This window comes from Acomys minous, assembly GCF_964271855.1.
Source record: "Acomys minous genome assembly, chromosome: 12".
Lineage (NCBI taxonomy): Eukaryota > Metazoa > Chordata > Mammalia > Rodentia > Muridae > Acomys > Acomys minous.
In genome coordinates, this window is record NC_140493.1 from 40,522,134 (window position 1) to 40,537,971 (window position 15,838).

At 42.4% G+C, this 15,838-nt stretch overlaps 1 protein-coding gene across 3 annotated transcripts in view; it reads left to right on the plus strand.

Annotated features, from left to right (window-relative positions):
• NSMCE2 (NSE2 (MMS21) homolog, SMC5-SMC6 complex SUMO ligase) overlaps positions 1-15,838 on the plus strand; it is a 217,361-nt gene that overhangs the window by 6,229 nt on the left and 195,294 nt on the right. The window contains exon 1 of one of the 3 annotated variants that reach the window (XM_084749152.1): positions 117-135. The exons of the other annotated variants lie outside the window; for them this stretch is intronic. The gene's annotated coding sequence lies outside the window, so the exon portion shown is untranslated. Of the gene's footprint in view, positions 1-116; positions 136-15,838 lie in introns of those variants that run through there. 3 annotated transcript variants of the gene reach the window in all.

Below are 15,838 nucleotides of genomic sequence, written 5' to 3' on the forward strand. Positions count from 1 at the left end.
GGTCAGACAACACCTCTGTGGAGTCAGTTCTTTGGTTCACCTTTATGTTGGTTCTAGGGAGTCAGATTCAGACTCAGGCTTGCATCATTGCCTGAGGCGCGTTGCTGGCCCCTTCTTCATCCTCAGCTCTGTAAGGTATGTTTCTAGTAGCTCTTTTAAATTCATTGTCTGTCATTACTGCTCTTTTTCTTAGTCTCATTCTACTCTAATTTCCTTATGTATATTATGTTGCCAATTTAAGTTGTGTTGCTTTGTGTCATAGTTGGCTTCCTCTAGCTGTCAACTTGAAACAAACTTGGAGTCACTTCAACCAAACAACTGTCCAGATCAGATTTGCCTGTGGCCATGTCTGAGAGGCATTTTCTTAATTGCTAATTGATGTGGAAGGGCCCAGCCCACTGTGGGCAGTGCCATACCCAGGCAGGTAGGCCTGGGCTGTATACGAAAAGTCACAGCAAGCCAACAAGTGGCTTTCCTGCCTGGCTTCTGCTTTGGCTTCCCTTGATAGATGGACTAGAATCTTTAAGTTGAAATAAACCCTTTCCTCCCTGAGTAGCAACAGAAAGTGAACAAGTATGCTTGTTTCAAAAGTTGAAGTTTGTTTTGGTGGAAAGCCAACTAAGTTTTTGATAGGTGATTCTATTCCAGTATTGAAAGGCTTTGTAAGGGTGGGTGTAGGGTAGCTGTGATGGCTGTTTTTGGTTGTCATCTTGACTACATCTGGAATTAACTAAAAGCCAAGTGGCTGGATACACCTGTGAGGGATTTTTTCGTAATGAAATAATTTGTCGTGGGAAGACCCACTTTTATTCTGGATCTTTTGAGGTGGAAGATCCACCTTTCATCTGGGCCCCACCTTCTGCTGGCAGCCTATATAAAGGACATGGGAGAAGGAAGCTTTCACCCTTTGCCTGCCTGCTCTCACTCTCTCTGGCAAGTTCACTCCTTCACTGCCTTTAGAGCCTACTTTTTCAGGATTCCAGCTTATACTGAAGACCAGCTGAGGCATCTAGCCTCATGGACTGAACAATTACTGGGTTCTTGGACCTTCCGTTGGCAGACAACTGTTGTTAGACTTTCTGGACCACAGCCTGTGAGTCACTCTAATAAAATCTCCTTTATCTCTCTCTTTCTAAAGCTACACTCTATAAATTCTGTTCCTATAGAGACCCTTGACTAATACAGGAGCCTTTAGTAGGGCTGACATCATGTTCCAAAGTAAGACCCTTCTGGAGCCTTGATCACTTTGAGGGTTCAGCAGCTTAGCTCGGCTGTGGATGGGTGAAAGTCAAGTGTCTCCTAGTCCTCTCTGCCCTCTGGGAATCCTTCTCTCCATAGCTCCCAACGCCTGTCCCTTGGTGTCTTAGGATTCAGCAACAGACTCAAGGGAATCCCTGTGCTGATTCATAGCTCACTCGCAGCCTTCTGTCTTGGAAGCTCCTGCTGCTCCAGCCTCCCCACACTCCAGATTCTTCTCATCCTTTTGGGCTGCTATGCTCCACGTGCATCCTTCCTCTCTAGTGCTTGCAGGAAGGGAGGCAACTGCAGGACTGATCTGCAGCCAGCTGGTACCCTGTCTGCAGTCATTATCACTCTGCTCTGGCTGCTAGAGCATCGTCTGAAAGCAGGCATAGCATGTGTGTTTGTCCAGCTTTTGTAATTATCTTGACAAGATGACCATCCCAGTTACTTATTCATGGCTAGGCAGCACAAGTCACCTGTGAGCTTTTCGGGGATGGTCTCTGAGTGTCTTTTTTGTATGTGTTTTGATCATTTTCTTTTTTTATTAATTTATTCTTGTTACATCTCAATGGTTATCCCATCCCTTGTATCCTCCCATTCTTCCCTCCCTCCCATTTTCCCCTTATTCCGCTCCCCTATGACTGTTCCTGAGGGGGATTTCCTCCCCCTGTATATGCTCATAGGGTATCAAGTCTCTTCTTGGTAACCTGCTGTCCTTCCTCTGAGTGCCACCAGGTCTCCCCTCTGCCCCATCTGACGTGGAAGCTGTTCTCCATCATGATGGACACTTGGTTTTTGTTAAAGTCATAATAGAACCTTAGGCCGTAAGAGAAGAGCTAGAACACAACCCTGCAGGCTGGGGAGGGTATCAGAGAGGGAGGTTCTAGGTTTAAGTAAACATTTCTGAATGATTTGGCTATGAGATTCTTTATTTTTGCCTTAAGTAAAAAGTAGGTATTGGTGTAAAAATACACTTTGTGCAGTTTTGTTTTATTTGAGAGAGTCTCATTGTTGCCAAGTCTGCCTTGAAACTAACTCCCTCATTAGAAGAGGCCGGCCATGAATTCTTTCCTGGTCATCCTGCTCCACCTTCCACATGTGGGATACAGATGTGCACCGCCACACCCAGCTACTTTGTTGTACCTTAAAAAGAAGTGCCAACAATGTTTTTTTTAAATTCATAATATCACTTGGGGTTGGTAAATATTTTTTAATCTATAACAGGCCAAATAGTAAATATTTTCAAATATTTATGAGCCATGAAGTCTCATAAACTCTAGCAAGTATGCTGTTGCAGAGTAGAAGCCACCCTAGACAGTGCGTAAAAGGATGCTGTGGTGGGCTGAATGAGAACGGCCTTCAGCGGCTCATCTGTTTGAATAATTGGTCCTCAGTTGGTGGAACTGTTTGGGAAGCTAAGAGGTGTGGCCCTTATGGAGGAGGTGTGTCATGGTGGGTGGGCATTTCCTATATGCATTGGGGTTGTGGTTCAAGATGTGAGCTCCCAGCTGCTGTTCTTCCACCTGCCACTGCTGCCTTCATTCTGCCGCCATGGACTCTTATCCCTCTGGAACACTAAGCCCCCAATAAACTTTACCAATAAATTGCCTTGGTCTTGGTGTTTTGTCATGATAGAAAAGTAACTAATACAAATGGGAAAGGCTTTCTAAAAAACTTTACTTACAAAAACAGAAGGTGGACCAGTTTAGCTTATAGCTTGCTCATTCTTGCTTTAGAGCCGTAGTCATTAAATATTTATTAATGATTATTTTCGCAGCTAGAGAAATGGCCAAGTGTATACGAACATTTGTTCTTGCATGGGACCCAGATTGGATTCCCAGCACCCACATGGTAGCTCACAACCACCTAAAACTCTAGTTCTAGGAGATCGGACCCTCTCTTCTGACCTTCATGGGCACCAGCCATGCATGTGCTGCACATCCACGAACACAGATAAGGCACTTATCACACAAATAAACCCATTTGTATGTATATTAATTTTGTAGCAAATACTTGGGTTTTAATTTTCTAAGAAAAGCTAACAGGACAAATTTGGCTTGGTTATATGGAAAAGAAAAGCATGATCTGAAGAGTTTCGCTAGGTGCAGATGCGGGGCGAAGAGCAGCCTGGAGCACCAGTTCTGAGCGTACATACGGACACGCACTCACATACTTTAGTCAGTACCAAGGTTGGTTTTTTATAAAATAACTGTTCTGTGTCTAATTCACTGCTATGATTTTAAAAGGACACAGATGAGTATTAAGTGGTTCCCTCCTTCACAGGGTTTACCATTTTAATTTGGAGACAGACACATATTAAAATGCTAGTGCAGTGAGAAAGGGATCGGGTGTTACAGGGATGTGAGTAGTTTACTATCACCAGTGAGCATGTAGGAGCATCTCAAGCTCTCAGTAACGGTGTCACAGATTCTTCAAGGTTGGAACTTTTGTTTAAAATGAACAACAAAACCTGTTAAGTGTTTCCTTTAAATTGACACTCAACATTTTTTCTTCATTTTCAGTAGATGCTCACATTTCAGTGAGCCTAGTTTGCCTGTTGTATCTGTTCTTTGCAATTAAAGGCATCATGGAAACACAGCTAGACTGGCCTATAGCACACCCAAGGCACACTCCTATGCAGCCGTCAGGGTTTCCTGCCTATGTGTTTTATGCACTGTATGAAGATATATACCTAAGGCTTGTGATATAGTAAATATAGTATGCTGTGCTAGGTCATCAAGGACATTCTTAAGTGAAAGTGATGTTTACTATACTCTTAGTGCATGATAGAGAGCAACTTAGCGACTTTCCATACTGGTGCCCTTAAGTGCCATTGCTGTGGTTTATGCTAAGGCATTGCCAATATTTTCCCATAAGGCTTTGGGTAATCAAGACAAATTTTGTACAAATATTACACATTATACAAAAATAAAAATAAAAATGCATCTTACAATTATGATGAGCATGGTTTTGATTTGTGGACCTGTGGTCTCTAAGCCGTAGTCTGTGAACCTCTGCCTTATGAAAGTGAGTTTGAATGCTAATGAGCAAGAGGCAGATGGCATGAGAAAGCCTTTTCAGACACAAAGCCTAGGGCAACCCTTTCCCAAAAGAGGATTTTTAGGAGAGATCTGTTTTCTTGTTTTGTTTGTTTTAACCAGTGAACATTCTGTCAATATAGTTAAATATAAAGCATATGTTGCCAATTAAAATATTACTTAAAATTCAAGAAAATTTAGTTACATTTCCAAATTATTAGTGTAGTTTTCTCTTTTCACAGAATTTCCAAGTATATATAATAGCCCCAAATGCAAATCATAGTCTATTGTATATTAAATTAGTTCCTCATGGCCCAAGTTATATAAAAATAAAATTATAAGCCCTCTCAGAATTTTTTTTCTAGAAAAAAATAGTCTTTGAGACATTTTTCTCAGTACCTTTTAAAAGTTGGCAAATAAGAATACGTATTTTTGGGTATCATGTGTGTTTTGCTACAGATTAAGCATACTTTCTTAGACATTGTCATGGTTCCTGGTAGCTTGTCAGGTTGACATAACCTACTATTACCTAATATAGCTAATATATAGTCATTCAGACATTGTTATCTATAAGAAAATGGATGGAGTACATGAATGACATAACCAGGTTGATGGATACTTTGGCTGATTGGGTTTTTTTCTTGTTTGTTTGTTTTTGTTTTGTTTTGTTTTTCTCTCTGTTTTCCTAGGATTCTTGAGCTCTGGGGTAGAAAGACCAGAGTTACTATAGTCAGACAATATGGTTTTTTGGCCAATATCCAAGTATGGTATGGATGATAATGACCATAATGATAAAAGCAGTAAATGAATTTGTTTCAGACTCTCAGTGTCCTGGCTATAATATGTTTTCATGTGGATCCCCACTTGATCCTGTCATCAATTCTTTGAAGTAGGAATAAAGTAATCTTTACTTTCTGAATGATAGAGCTCAGGCTTAGTAAAGTTAAATACTGTTTCTTGGCCACAGATTTAGAAATTAATGCATGCAGATTTGAGCATAGGAAAATGAACCACTATGCTTTGTCATAAATGCTTTTAGGTTGTACACATCTTTAATCCCAGCACTCAGGACATAGGTGGATTTCTGTGAGTTGGAGGCCAGCCTGTTGTATATAGAGAATTCCAAGTCATCTAGGCCTACATAGTGAGACCTTGTCTAAAAGAAAAACTAAAAAGACACTGTATGAAATTCTTCTAGGGGGGAAATGTAGTTGCTTACCTCACATAAGTCTGGGTTGGCCTTCCAGGTGTTTGCCTTACCTGCTAGGCAGAGTTGACCCATGCGCATGCTACACGCTACCCCTGAGCCTAGACCTTGAACACTCAGGACCCGAATCATCTTTTGTGTGGAAGAGCTGGCACTGACTAGACAGTTTATAGGTTTTGAATCTCTTATTTGCATGCAGTATCTTGGATGGAAACTGCTGGGCAGTTTTCTTTTAGTGGATACTCTTTTCCTTCATTTTGCGAAGACACAGGCTTGACTTGTTCTTGCTCAGAGCTGTTCTGCATCTCACTTGAGCTAGATGTCCTAATAAAGAAACCTCAAGCTGGCCTGGAGAGATGGCTCACAGGTTAAGAGAACTGACTGCTCTTCCAGAGGTCTTGAGTTTAATTCCCAGCAACCACATGGTGCCTCACAACCATCTACAGTGTGATCCGATGCCCTCTTCTGGCTACAGGTGTACATGCAGGCACAACACTGTATACATAATAATAAATAAATAAATCTTAAAAGAAAAAAAAAAAGAAAAGAAGCCTCAAGCCAGGTGTGGTGGTGCATGCCATTAATCCCAGCACTTGGGAGGCAGAGGCAGCTGGATCTCTGAGTTTGAGGCCAGCCTAGTTTACAAATCAAGTCCAGGATAGCCAAGAGAAACACTGTCTTGAGAGAGGGAGGGAAAAAAAAAAAGGCCTCACCTGTAGTTCTCTGTCCACACTCACTTCTTCTATCCTGAACCAAACAAACTGGCTGAAGTACAAAAATAAACAGCTGTTATTTATTTTAATTTTTACTTTTTGAGACAGGATCACATGTAGCACATGCTGGCTTCAAAATCACTATGTAGTTAAGGATGACCTGGCTCTATCACAACTAGGATTGAAGGCATGACCATCCATGCCTGCTTCATGAGGTGCAGGGGATTCTTCATGCAAGGCAAGCACTGTATCTACAGAGCCACAGCTCCAACAGCTGATAATGAAATTTTTTTTTTTTTTTTTTTTGAAAACGAAATTCTTAACTTACCATGGCTGTTCTCATCTCTCCCAGGTCTCACACCAAAAACTGTTATATAAAATTGGGGAAAAAAACCATAATTTAATATTTTACTTACTCTTTGACAATTACATATATATTGTATCTTGTCCCACTCCCCTTGGGCACCCCTCCCCCGACACTTTCCCTCTCTGCTAAACCAAAAAACCAAACCCCATAAAATCCAGAATCTAATTAGTGCTGTTTGCAGGAGCATGAACAAACTACCAGTGGCCACAACCCTGATCTAAAATGGACTCCCCTTTCCCTAGCAGCCATCAGTTGCCAATAGCTCCTCATATAGAGATGGGCCTGTGACCCCCTACCCCATCCATGGCTGGCTTGATCTTGTGTGGTTAACTGTAGTTGTGTGTGAGTGCAGCAACTTTGCCATGTCCAGAAGACAGTATTTCACAGCATTCCTCCCCACACTCTACCTCTTACATTCTTGCCACCTCTTCTTCCTGACCTTGCAGCACAGGATGATACATGTCCCACTTAGAGCTGAGTACTCAACTGTCACATGTGCTCAGAAATTTAATCAGTTATGATTCTCGGCCTTGACTGCTGCCTTCTGCGAAAAGATGCTTCTCTGGCCAACACTGAGAGCAGCACTAATGTATGGTTATAATCATAAATATTTAGGAAGCAGTTTGACAGTATGTCTGTCTAGGAAAACAATAATGGTAATATGTTCTCCCCCTAGGGCTTATGTCCTCTCTAGCCATAGTCTTTTGGCCAGGTTTACAGTACCAGGCACATATTCCCTCCTGTGGATCAGGCTTAGATCCAGTCAGAAAACAGCTGGTTACTATCATAACAGCCATGCCACGGTTGCACCAGTGGCATATCTTGCCCTAACATGTAGGGTCTACCATTGAGTAAGAGTTTTGATAATTCTCCCCCTATCCCACCCCAGCAGCTTACATAGCACCTTTCCACACTATAAAAGTTAACAGACACGAAGCTTCCAGGTCAGGTCCAGACCAGGCTGGTCTTAAATTTAGGCCATACATGCCTGAGGCTTACCTTTATCTTCTTGCCCTCTGTCTCTAGAGTTTGAGATAGTAGGTGTTTACCACCAGGCCTGTTTTATGTGTTGCTGTCATCAAGCCCAAAGCTTCATGCAACTGTGCTACATCCTTTGCCCCAGACACCAATATTTTGAAAATGTGTTCTTAATTATTTTGTCTGGTATATTTATACCCTCAGATTTAAGATTATTAACATAATCCTTATCTGACTCTTGTCAGAATGTCTATACATTATCACACTGTCTGTCCTAGTATAAGCTCCATGGTTATTGTCAGGCACCCCCCCCCCATTGTTGATATGACCTGTGTGGTGTTTTGATTAAGTATGGCCCCTGCAAACTCATAGATTTGAGTGCTTGGTCACCAGGGAGTGGCACTGTTTGAAAGGATTAGGAGGTGTGTGGCCTTGTTGGGGTCGGTGTAGCCTTGTTGGAGGAAGTATGTCACTGGGGTGTGCTCTAAAGTTTCAAAATTCAAGCCAGGCACAATGGCTCTTTCCTGCTGCTTTTGGATCTGATGTAGAACTCTGAGCTACCATGCCTGTCTGTGTGCTACCAAGCTCTCCCCGTGAGGATAACGGACTAAAGCTCTGAAACTGTAAGCAAGCCCCAATTAAATGCTTTCACTTATAAGTTGCCATGGTCACTGTGTCTCTTCACAGCAATAAAACCCTGACTAAGACAACCTGATGGTGGGTAGCACACAGTGAATGGAATGGTTTGTTTAAAACCTGAGAAAGTTCACTATAAAATTTCCTTCTAATTAACTAACTCATTTATATTTATATTCATGGATCACAAATACTATATTCATGTGTATACTTAATTTAAATACATGTATGTGTTCGTGTGTGCACACTCACACACACAGAGCAGTGGGCCATTTTGTCCTTTAGGGGTTGCCATAAACACTTTAAAAAATTTGGGCAGAACAATTTGGACTATGTGTGCTGCTGCCCTCTGCTGGCATCCAGTGTCATTTCTGATTAATGCAGCCAATAGGAAAATACATTACATAGCTAGGCACATTCTAAAAATTTCCCAGATGCAGCTAGCTGCCTAGTAAAAACACAAAATTATAAGTATTTCTGTAACTAAATCTTTCTAGTGTGATTATAAAGGGAAATGAAGATAATGACCTAGGTATGTATGGATAGCCCCTCCACAGTAAAGACTAGTCTGTCAGTACTGCCTAAGTTGAGGTAGACACATACATGAACGCTACATGCATGTGTCCACATGCTAATGAACTTTGGGAAAGTGTTTTTCACTTGAGGTTTTGGAAATTTGGAAATTAGAAAGACAGGCAGTATCAAGGCTTCTTTAGGTACATTTTTATTGCTCTGCCTGTCAGCAGTTAAGAGCTTTTTCTTACATTCAGAGGGGCTCCTTATGTATTTCTCTGTCTCAGTTCTGTAGCTGGCCTGGGTCGTTGAGTCCTTGTGCGTAGGATTCATGTATAGGCATGCTCTGCCTGCCTCAGAGCCTGGCCCTAGACTTACTTGTATGTTTTAGGCTCTCTGTCATTGTTTTTTGAGTGACTCAGTCAGGCAAGCATTTAAGGTATTTCGGTGTTGGGGTCTAAAAGTCATGGTTGGAGTAAGTGACATCACCTGGATACAGGCAAGCATTGCTAAGCCTCTCCCCAGTAACCTGAGAGCCGCCTGGTAAGCAGTTATCAGCCATCTTGGGCATATCTTTTACCCAGCTTTAGTAAAAGGCCCAAAAGCCAGTGTTCTGGAGTCATTCTAGAATTGCTTGCTTCCTTTGCTGGTAGAATTTCTCCACACTGGGATGTGTGTCTTAAAAATGTGTGAGGAATGAGTTTTACCATTAGCACCTTCCTTAATCCTGACCTCACGTACCCTCTGGTGCAGCCAAGAGACACAAAGGGAGCTGCCATAGACAAGACAGGCCCATCCTGCCAAGTGGAGGCACAGGCAGTGACTGTCACTGAGTGAGATAAATAGCCTCATCCTCCATCTGTCAGTAGGAAAATGAGGCTTGCTGAGTTGAAATAACTTAAGCCCAGGATACAGGGAGGGAATTTGAATTTGAGCGTAATTACTGGTCTTTACCTCAGACCCTCTTTTCCTCCCTCTTTTTCCTAGTAGCAGTTAGTGGATGGCAGTAACCCTCAACTTCTGTCAGTTGCCTTTGTGTCACCATTTTATAACACCTGAGATAATTTAACCAGAAAGATGTCTTTGCCCTTTGGTTTTGGAGGTTCTCATGGGACCTGTAGTAAGCACCACATTATGGCAGGAGCCCATGATCCCTGTCAGCAAGCCAGAGAGGAGGAAGCAAGGATCAGCATCTCAGTTCCCACTCAAGACCATGCCACTAGCAACCCAAGCCCTTCTTCTCAGAGATTCCACACCCACCAATGAGGCCTCCCTACTCTAAACACAATGGCCTTTGGGGAACACTGATTATCCAAACTAGCAACAGTGAGGACAGTGACAGTGAGTGAAGTTGTTAGCTTGTTAAGAAAAGGGTTGGAAAGGAAGAAGAGGAAAGCTGTTAGGAATATCGGTATGGGCAGTTCTTACAGTGTTAGATTTAACCCGCTCAGTTTGTACATTGATGGGACAAGATGGAAACAAAGCAGCAAAGCGAGTCTGTGATGCTCCCTTATACTATGGGCCATATGGCTCTTCACAGTTCTCCCCGCCACAAGCGATGCTCTTGTACCATGCTGAAGTGCAAACAGCGGAAAGACTGCACTATGCTGTGGACTTGTTTTTACTGAACCTTGATCTTTTCCAAGTTGATATTTAAGGAAGCCAGCTTGTCCTCTGAGAACTAGAAAAGACAGGTCAGCAAGACTTCCTCAGATCTTTTTTCACAGAGGAGTTGAGTCATGGTGGGCTTGGCATGGTGTCTGTTATTACGGTAGATGACTCATAATTTAAAATCACTTGCTTGTCCTCCTTGATCTTTCTTTGCTTTTGTTTTTAGTCACAGTAATGTGCCATATATCCTGTCATACCGATAGCAGTGCGTGCTTTGTCCTTGTTCCATGTAGCTGTTTGAGTTTAGATGAGTTTCTGTAGGTTGTTTGTTTTAATGGTGTGAACCCCTTGAAATGGGTTTTCTGGGACAAACCCCTCTGGTGCTTATTAGATATCTTTAGAGTTTGGAACCCGTGTAATGCGAACCATGTGTTGAACTATATAAATGTAGCAGTAGATGGCCTCTTTTGTGTGTGTTTGTGTTTTTAAGACAAGCACTCTCTATACAGCTCTGGCTGACCTGGAACTTACTATGTAAACCACGCTGGCCTCAAACTTACAGAGATCCACCTGCCTCTTCTTCCCCAGTGCTGGGATTAAAGGCGCGTGCCACCACACTTGGCTTGTAGATGGCTTTTAAGGTTGTTCCTTAATAAGATATATTTGGATCCAGAATGAAAAATGAGTTTCTGTTTAGACTTAGAAAATGAGCTCTTTTGTTAATTCATAGACTTTGCACTTGAGGATTAGCTGCACCAGAGGTCTGAGACTGGAGGGTGCGCCGGGACGACTGGGAGATCCTGTGAGAACAGATCACTGTACCTACCGGCATAGTTTCAGTAAGTCTCAATACTGCATGAGTTTGCGATTTCATGATTCTCAGGCTCTGCCCCTGCTGTTGGTCCAGGGACCAGTTTGAGAACGTGACTCTAGCTCCATGCGGTAGGAGGCCTGCCACTAGATGGCATCACAACACTTCTTAGAGGGTAGCCATTGGCTGACTTGACCTAGGTCTCTTGATCAGAGTTTAGGTTAAGATTCAGTTTAACATTCTGGAGCCTAGTCTGTTCCATATGCATAAAAAGTAAAGATATTTTGATTCTGTCAAACCGGAGAAACTGTAAGAATCCTGTTGTTACTATCTTTCACACTGCTTCTCATCTGCACGGCTTCCTTTTCAGTTATCAACCTGGGCTAGCTGCAGGACTTGTCACAACACGTATCTGTAGGACCAGGAGCGATGGCTCGGCAGTTATGGGCACCGTCATGTGCCATATATCCTTTCATACTGATAGCAGCGCGTGCGTTGTCCTTGTTCCATGTAGCTGTTTGAGTTTAGATGAGTTTCTGTAGGTTGTTTGTTTTAATGGTGTGATCCCCATGCTCTCTTCCGGCCTTCAAGAGCACCAGGCACACAAGTTTTGCATATACATAGAAGCAACAAGTGTTTTACGTCACACACATAAAATAAAGAAATCTTTAAAAAATAAAATGTCTTTAAAAATAAAGAAATGTTCATTTAAAATATATAGCAACAAATGTACATCATTTGAATCATAAGAGAAGTGGGATTTTTTTTAACTAATGGATTTTGATTTGTTAACTTTTAGAATCACTTTAAAATATTTGCTCACAGAAATATTCATTATTTTGCCCTTTTTCCAGTTGCCCTTTTGGAACAGTTGTAGAAGGTTTAAAAAGTGTAAAATACACTCCATCTTGGTTTCCCTAGTCAGAAAGTTGAGTAGTTCACTCTTAAAGAACTCCTGAAAAAGATGTTTTCAACTGCTCTTTCCTTTCCCTGCCCCTTTCTTACCTTGCAGTCTCACCCGTACACTCCCAGCACCTCCAGCTGTTCTACCCACTGTAAAGGCCTAAGAGCCAGGATCCTTTCCCACATGGTGGTACATGTGGAGGTACTGGCTTGCTCTGCCCTGGGCACTAAATTCCCTGTTCACATTAGCATGTTTTGTTTTGAAATAGTAAGGCTTTCTGTTTTGTTTTTGTTTTTTAAACAAATCATGTGTAGTACCTAAATACTGTTTGGGTTTTTCCAGATCCTTGACAATACTTTTTAAAAATTTTTTATTCTGTTGTTTTTTCTTGGATTTTTTTGTTTTGTTCTGTTTTTTGGCCTTTGGAACTGAGACTTTGGTTAGATTTCAGTGACTGAATAGGGTATGAAAAGGCTAAAACAGAAGAAACTAAATTGGAGTCACTCTGATTAAAAAGCCAGGTGAGCACCACATTGTGTATCTGGTCATGGGCAAGGACTGAGGATGGCTTACTGCTAACAGAGATGACCACAGGGGCAGAAGTAGAACAGACATGAGGTGCAGTTTTTTGAAACACTGTAGTCCCCTTTTAACAACATAAACTTTTAATGTCTTGTGGTCAGTGGAAAGGAGCTTTTATGAGGATTCTTCTAGAGGTTATTATCCAAACTATTATTTTCCTGTTTCTGGAAATTATGTATTCATGCTGTACATATAGCATTGCTTAGGTGTAGCATGCAGTCTGATAAAACTGTAGAATTAGCCACATGTGTAATTTGAAATTTTCTACTCTCCTTCTTTCAAAAAATAAGGAGAGAGAGAGATGTGTAATGTCTTATTTAACATAGTGATTCTGAAGTACTGTTTTTCAGGGACAAAGAGATGGCTCTGTGGTTAGGAGGATTGGCCATAAACTCCTGAGCACCTGGGTTCAATATCCAGCACCCAGGCGACACTAGACATGGCCATGGCACACAGACATACGCACAGTCAAAATACCCATACACATAAAGTAAATACAATTTTAAAAGTAAATAAAATAAAATATTATTTTTACATGCAATAAGTATGAAAGTTCCTAAGGAATTATTTGGACACAGAGGGAAGACTGAAGTAAAAACCCTACAGTCCACTAGAATGCAGGCTGCTGGCCACACATGACACGGAGCTACTCTATGCGATGACAATAGGCACATAGCTATTTCACTTCTCTGACAGAGAAAGGGAAGACAAATAAGAGCTGGTCAAAGCGCCTAGGCCTGCAACATTTTAGCAGTTCTGGGGAGTATTCAAATCAAACCAATTGGACGAAAGAGACACTGTCTCATTTTCTCCTGTACTTGTCTCTCCTCTGCTGAAGCCATGGCTAGTATTTTAGGTTTCCTCCTAACTTGTTTAGCCAGCTTAAAATGAAAAGTGCAGTGTTTCTGCGGATCCTGTTACATGTGCTTCTGTATGACATGTTGTGTGTTCATTTGAATCCACATCTACAGTACTTCATATTTTGTAGCTGATGTGGTAAATCAGTTTCATATGGTGTTGGGCAAGCTGGAAGGTTAAGCCTCTTAGCTTCAGCAGCCAGCATATTCTAGTGGCTGTAAACAGTTAAGCCTGTCAGCAGTTGACCTTGGGAATGCTAATTTGCTTGTCCCTGGGTGCTGCCTCAGGCCCTGGCTTTCTCTCCGTGGGTGGGAGTTATGAACCTGGTTTGGAGAACTAGAGGCATCTGAGGCCAGCTCCAAACAGATGTGCTTCTTGCTTCATTTTCGCATGTGACCACAGTTGCAAGAGGCGTATTCTTGCATGATATTTTTAAAAAAGGCCTGTGGAATCAGAGACCAAAGTTGAAAGGCAGCTTCTTTTTACCTTTGGATCGATTCTTGTCCTTCAGTAGAGTCCTGATATGTCATGCTGAAAGTTGATTTTAAACTGACAGTCTTTCTCATTGTGAGTTCATTGTGCAACTGGAAAAGTTGGACACCGTCCCCTCTCTCCTCCCTCCCTTCCCCACCCCCCTCTCCACACTGCCTCTTTCCCTTCCTCCCTCCCTCCCACTCTCCCTCCTCCGTGCTTTGTGATTTTTTACTGACAGGGTCTTAACCGTGTAGCCCAGGCTTACCTCCAAGTCACAATCCTCCTGCCTCATCCTCAGAAGGCTGAGATTCCAAGTATTAACAAGCACAGCTGGTTTGGTTTCCTGTTCATTGCACCTGTTCAGTGTCTACTCTAGGAGAGGCTGAATGATTGAGGAGAGAGCGTGCTACCTGGGGAGTTAGAGGCACTGAAAAGCCCTGCAGGGCCAGTGCTTGCCTGAGAGCTGGGGGTGAGAGACTATTAAGTTCTGAATCACTGCCATTGTAAGCTGAGGATGGCAGAGTGGTCACTTTTACCCAAAGACAAAGATTTCACTTTTCTTCTGGATTGTGTGTTAGGTTTTTGGGAATGAGAAGAGAAAGTGTGTTCAAGAAAGAGAAATCTTGAGTTCAGTTTCCTTTAGGACAGGGAATTTATTAATGCCACGGCCTGCCCTGTGGTCTGAGCCCATTGGCCTGCCAGGCAGAGGAAGGTGTCTACTCTCAAAGGTTTCAGAGGGAGGAGGAAGTCCCATGCTGTGTGGAAGGAGACCTAGTTAATGTGTGCCTGGAGCTAGGTGACACTGAACACAGTGAGGTTGCTTTAGATTTTGATTAGCAGTGGGGAGGCATTTGGCTCTTTGTGATGGCTGTGTGAGGCCAACAGGTTATAGGGTGAATATGGCCCATTAGCTCTTAGCAGTAGCATCTCCACCTGCAGAGTCTGGGTTCTAATACAGTGCTTGGGCCAAGTACAGCATTATACTCTATAGCACGGCACTGTAGAGAAGCTTCTAAAACTGATTAAAAATGCTTATTTTGTCTAATTTTCATTGATGTACATTGTTAACACTTTTGTATTGATTGATCACCTATTTTTTTTTTTTTTTGGCCCATGCCTTGAAAAGGTTAATAATTTAGTTAGCAGCTATGGCAAATATGAATACACACAAAGATTAGGAGAGCTACATGGTAGCAAGGGACATACTTCTAATTTGTAGATTATTGGTGTGTCTGACCAAAACAAGAATCAGCAAGTCCTTCACCTCCTCCTTTATGACAGAACAACCGATTGTGTGTCAGTCCACACAGGTGTTTTGTACATTCTGTGTAATAGGCACCTACGAATAATAATCTGTGCATATATGTAGGTGCAGGCATGTGTGAGTGAGTGTGCCAAGTCCAGGAAAGAACACTGATCCTCTGGAGCTCTGTGAGGTGATTGTGAGCTGCCTCATGTGAGTGCTGGAAACCAAACTTAGGACCTCTGCAAGAGCAGCCCTCACTCTAGACTGTATTTATACATCTTAATTATCAAATTGTCTCCAGAGATTGACCATGTTTTGTCACTTCTCTACCTGTGACCACAGCACTTGGCGTTTCCTCTCCACAGTGCTACCTATTAATTTGTCCACCCACGTTACACTATTGGGCACAGTGTACAGGGACATGGTGTCACGGTTACGTCCCTCCATACACACTCCAGTCATAGAGACCTACTCTTAAGGACACTGTGTGTGCTCTGCAAACTTGTTGCCTGTATTTGCACGGCTTCCTCCCTGAGAGGGCCTAGCCCTGTTGATGCTAGTGGGGCATCTGTTCATCACTCACAGCTAAGGCTCAGTGCCATCTCTCTCCTCTGCTACACTGTGTATGCTGTACATGTGAGGAGTAGCCACAAACAAC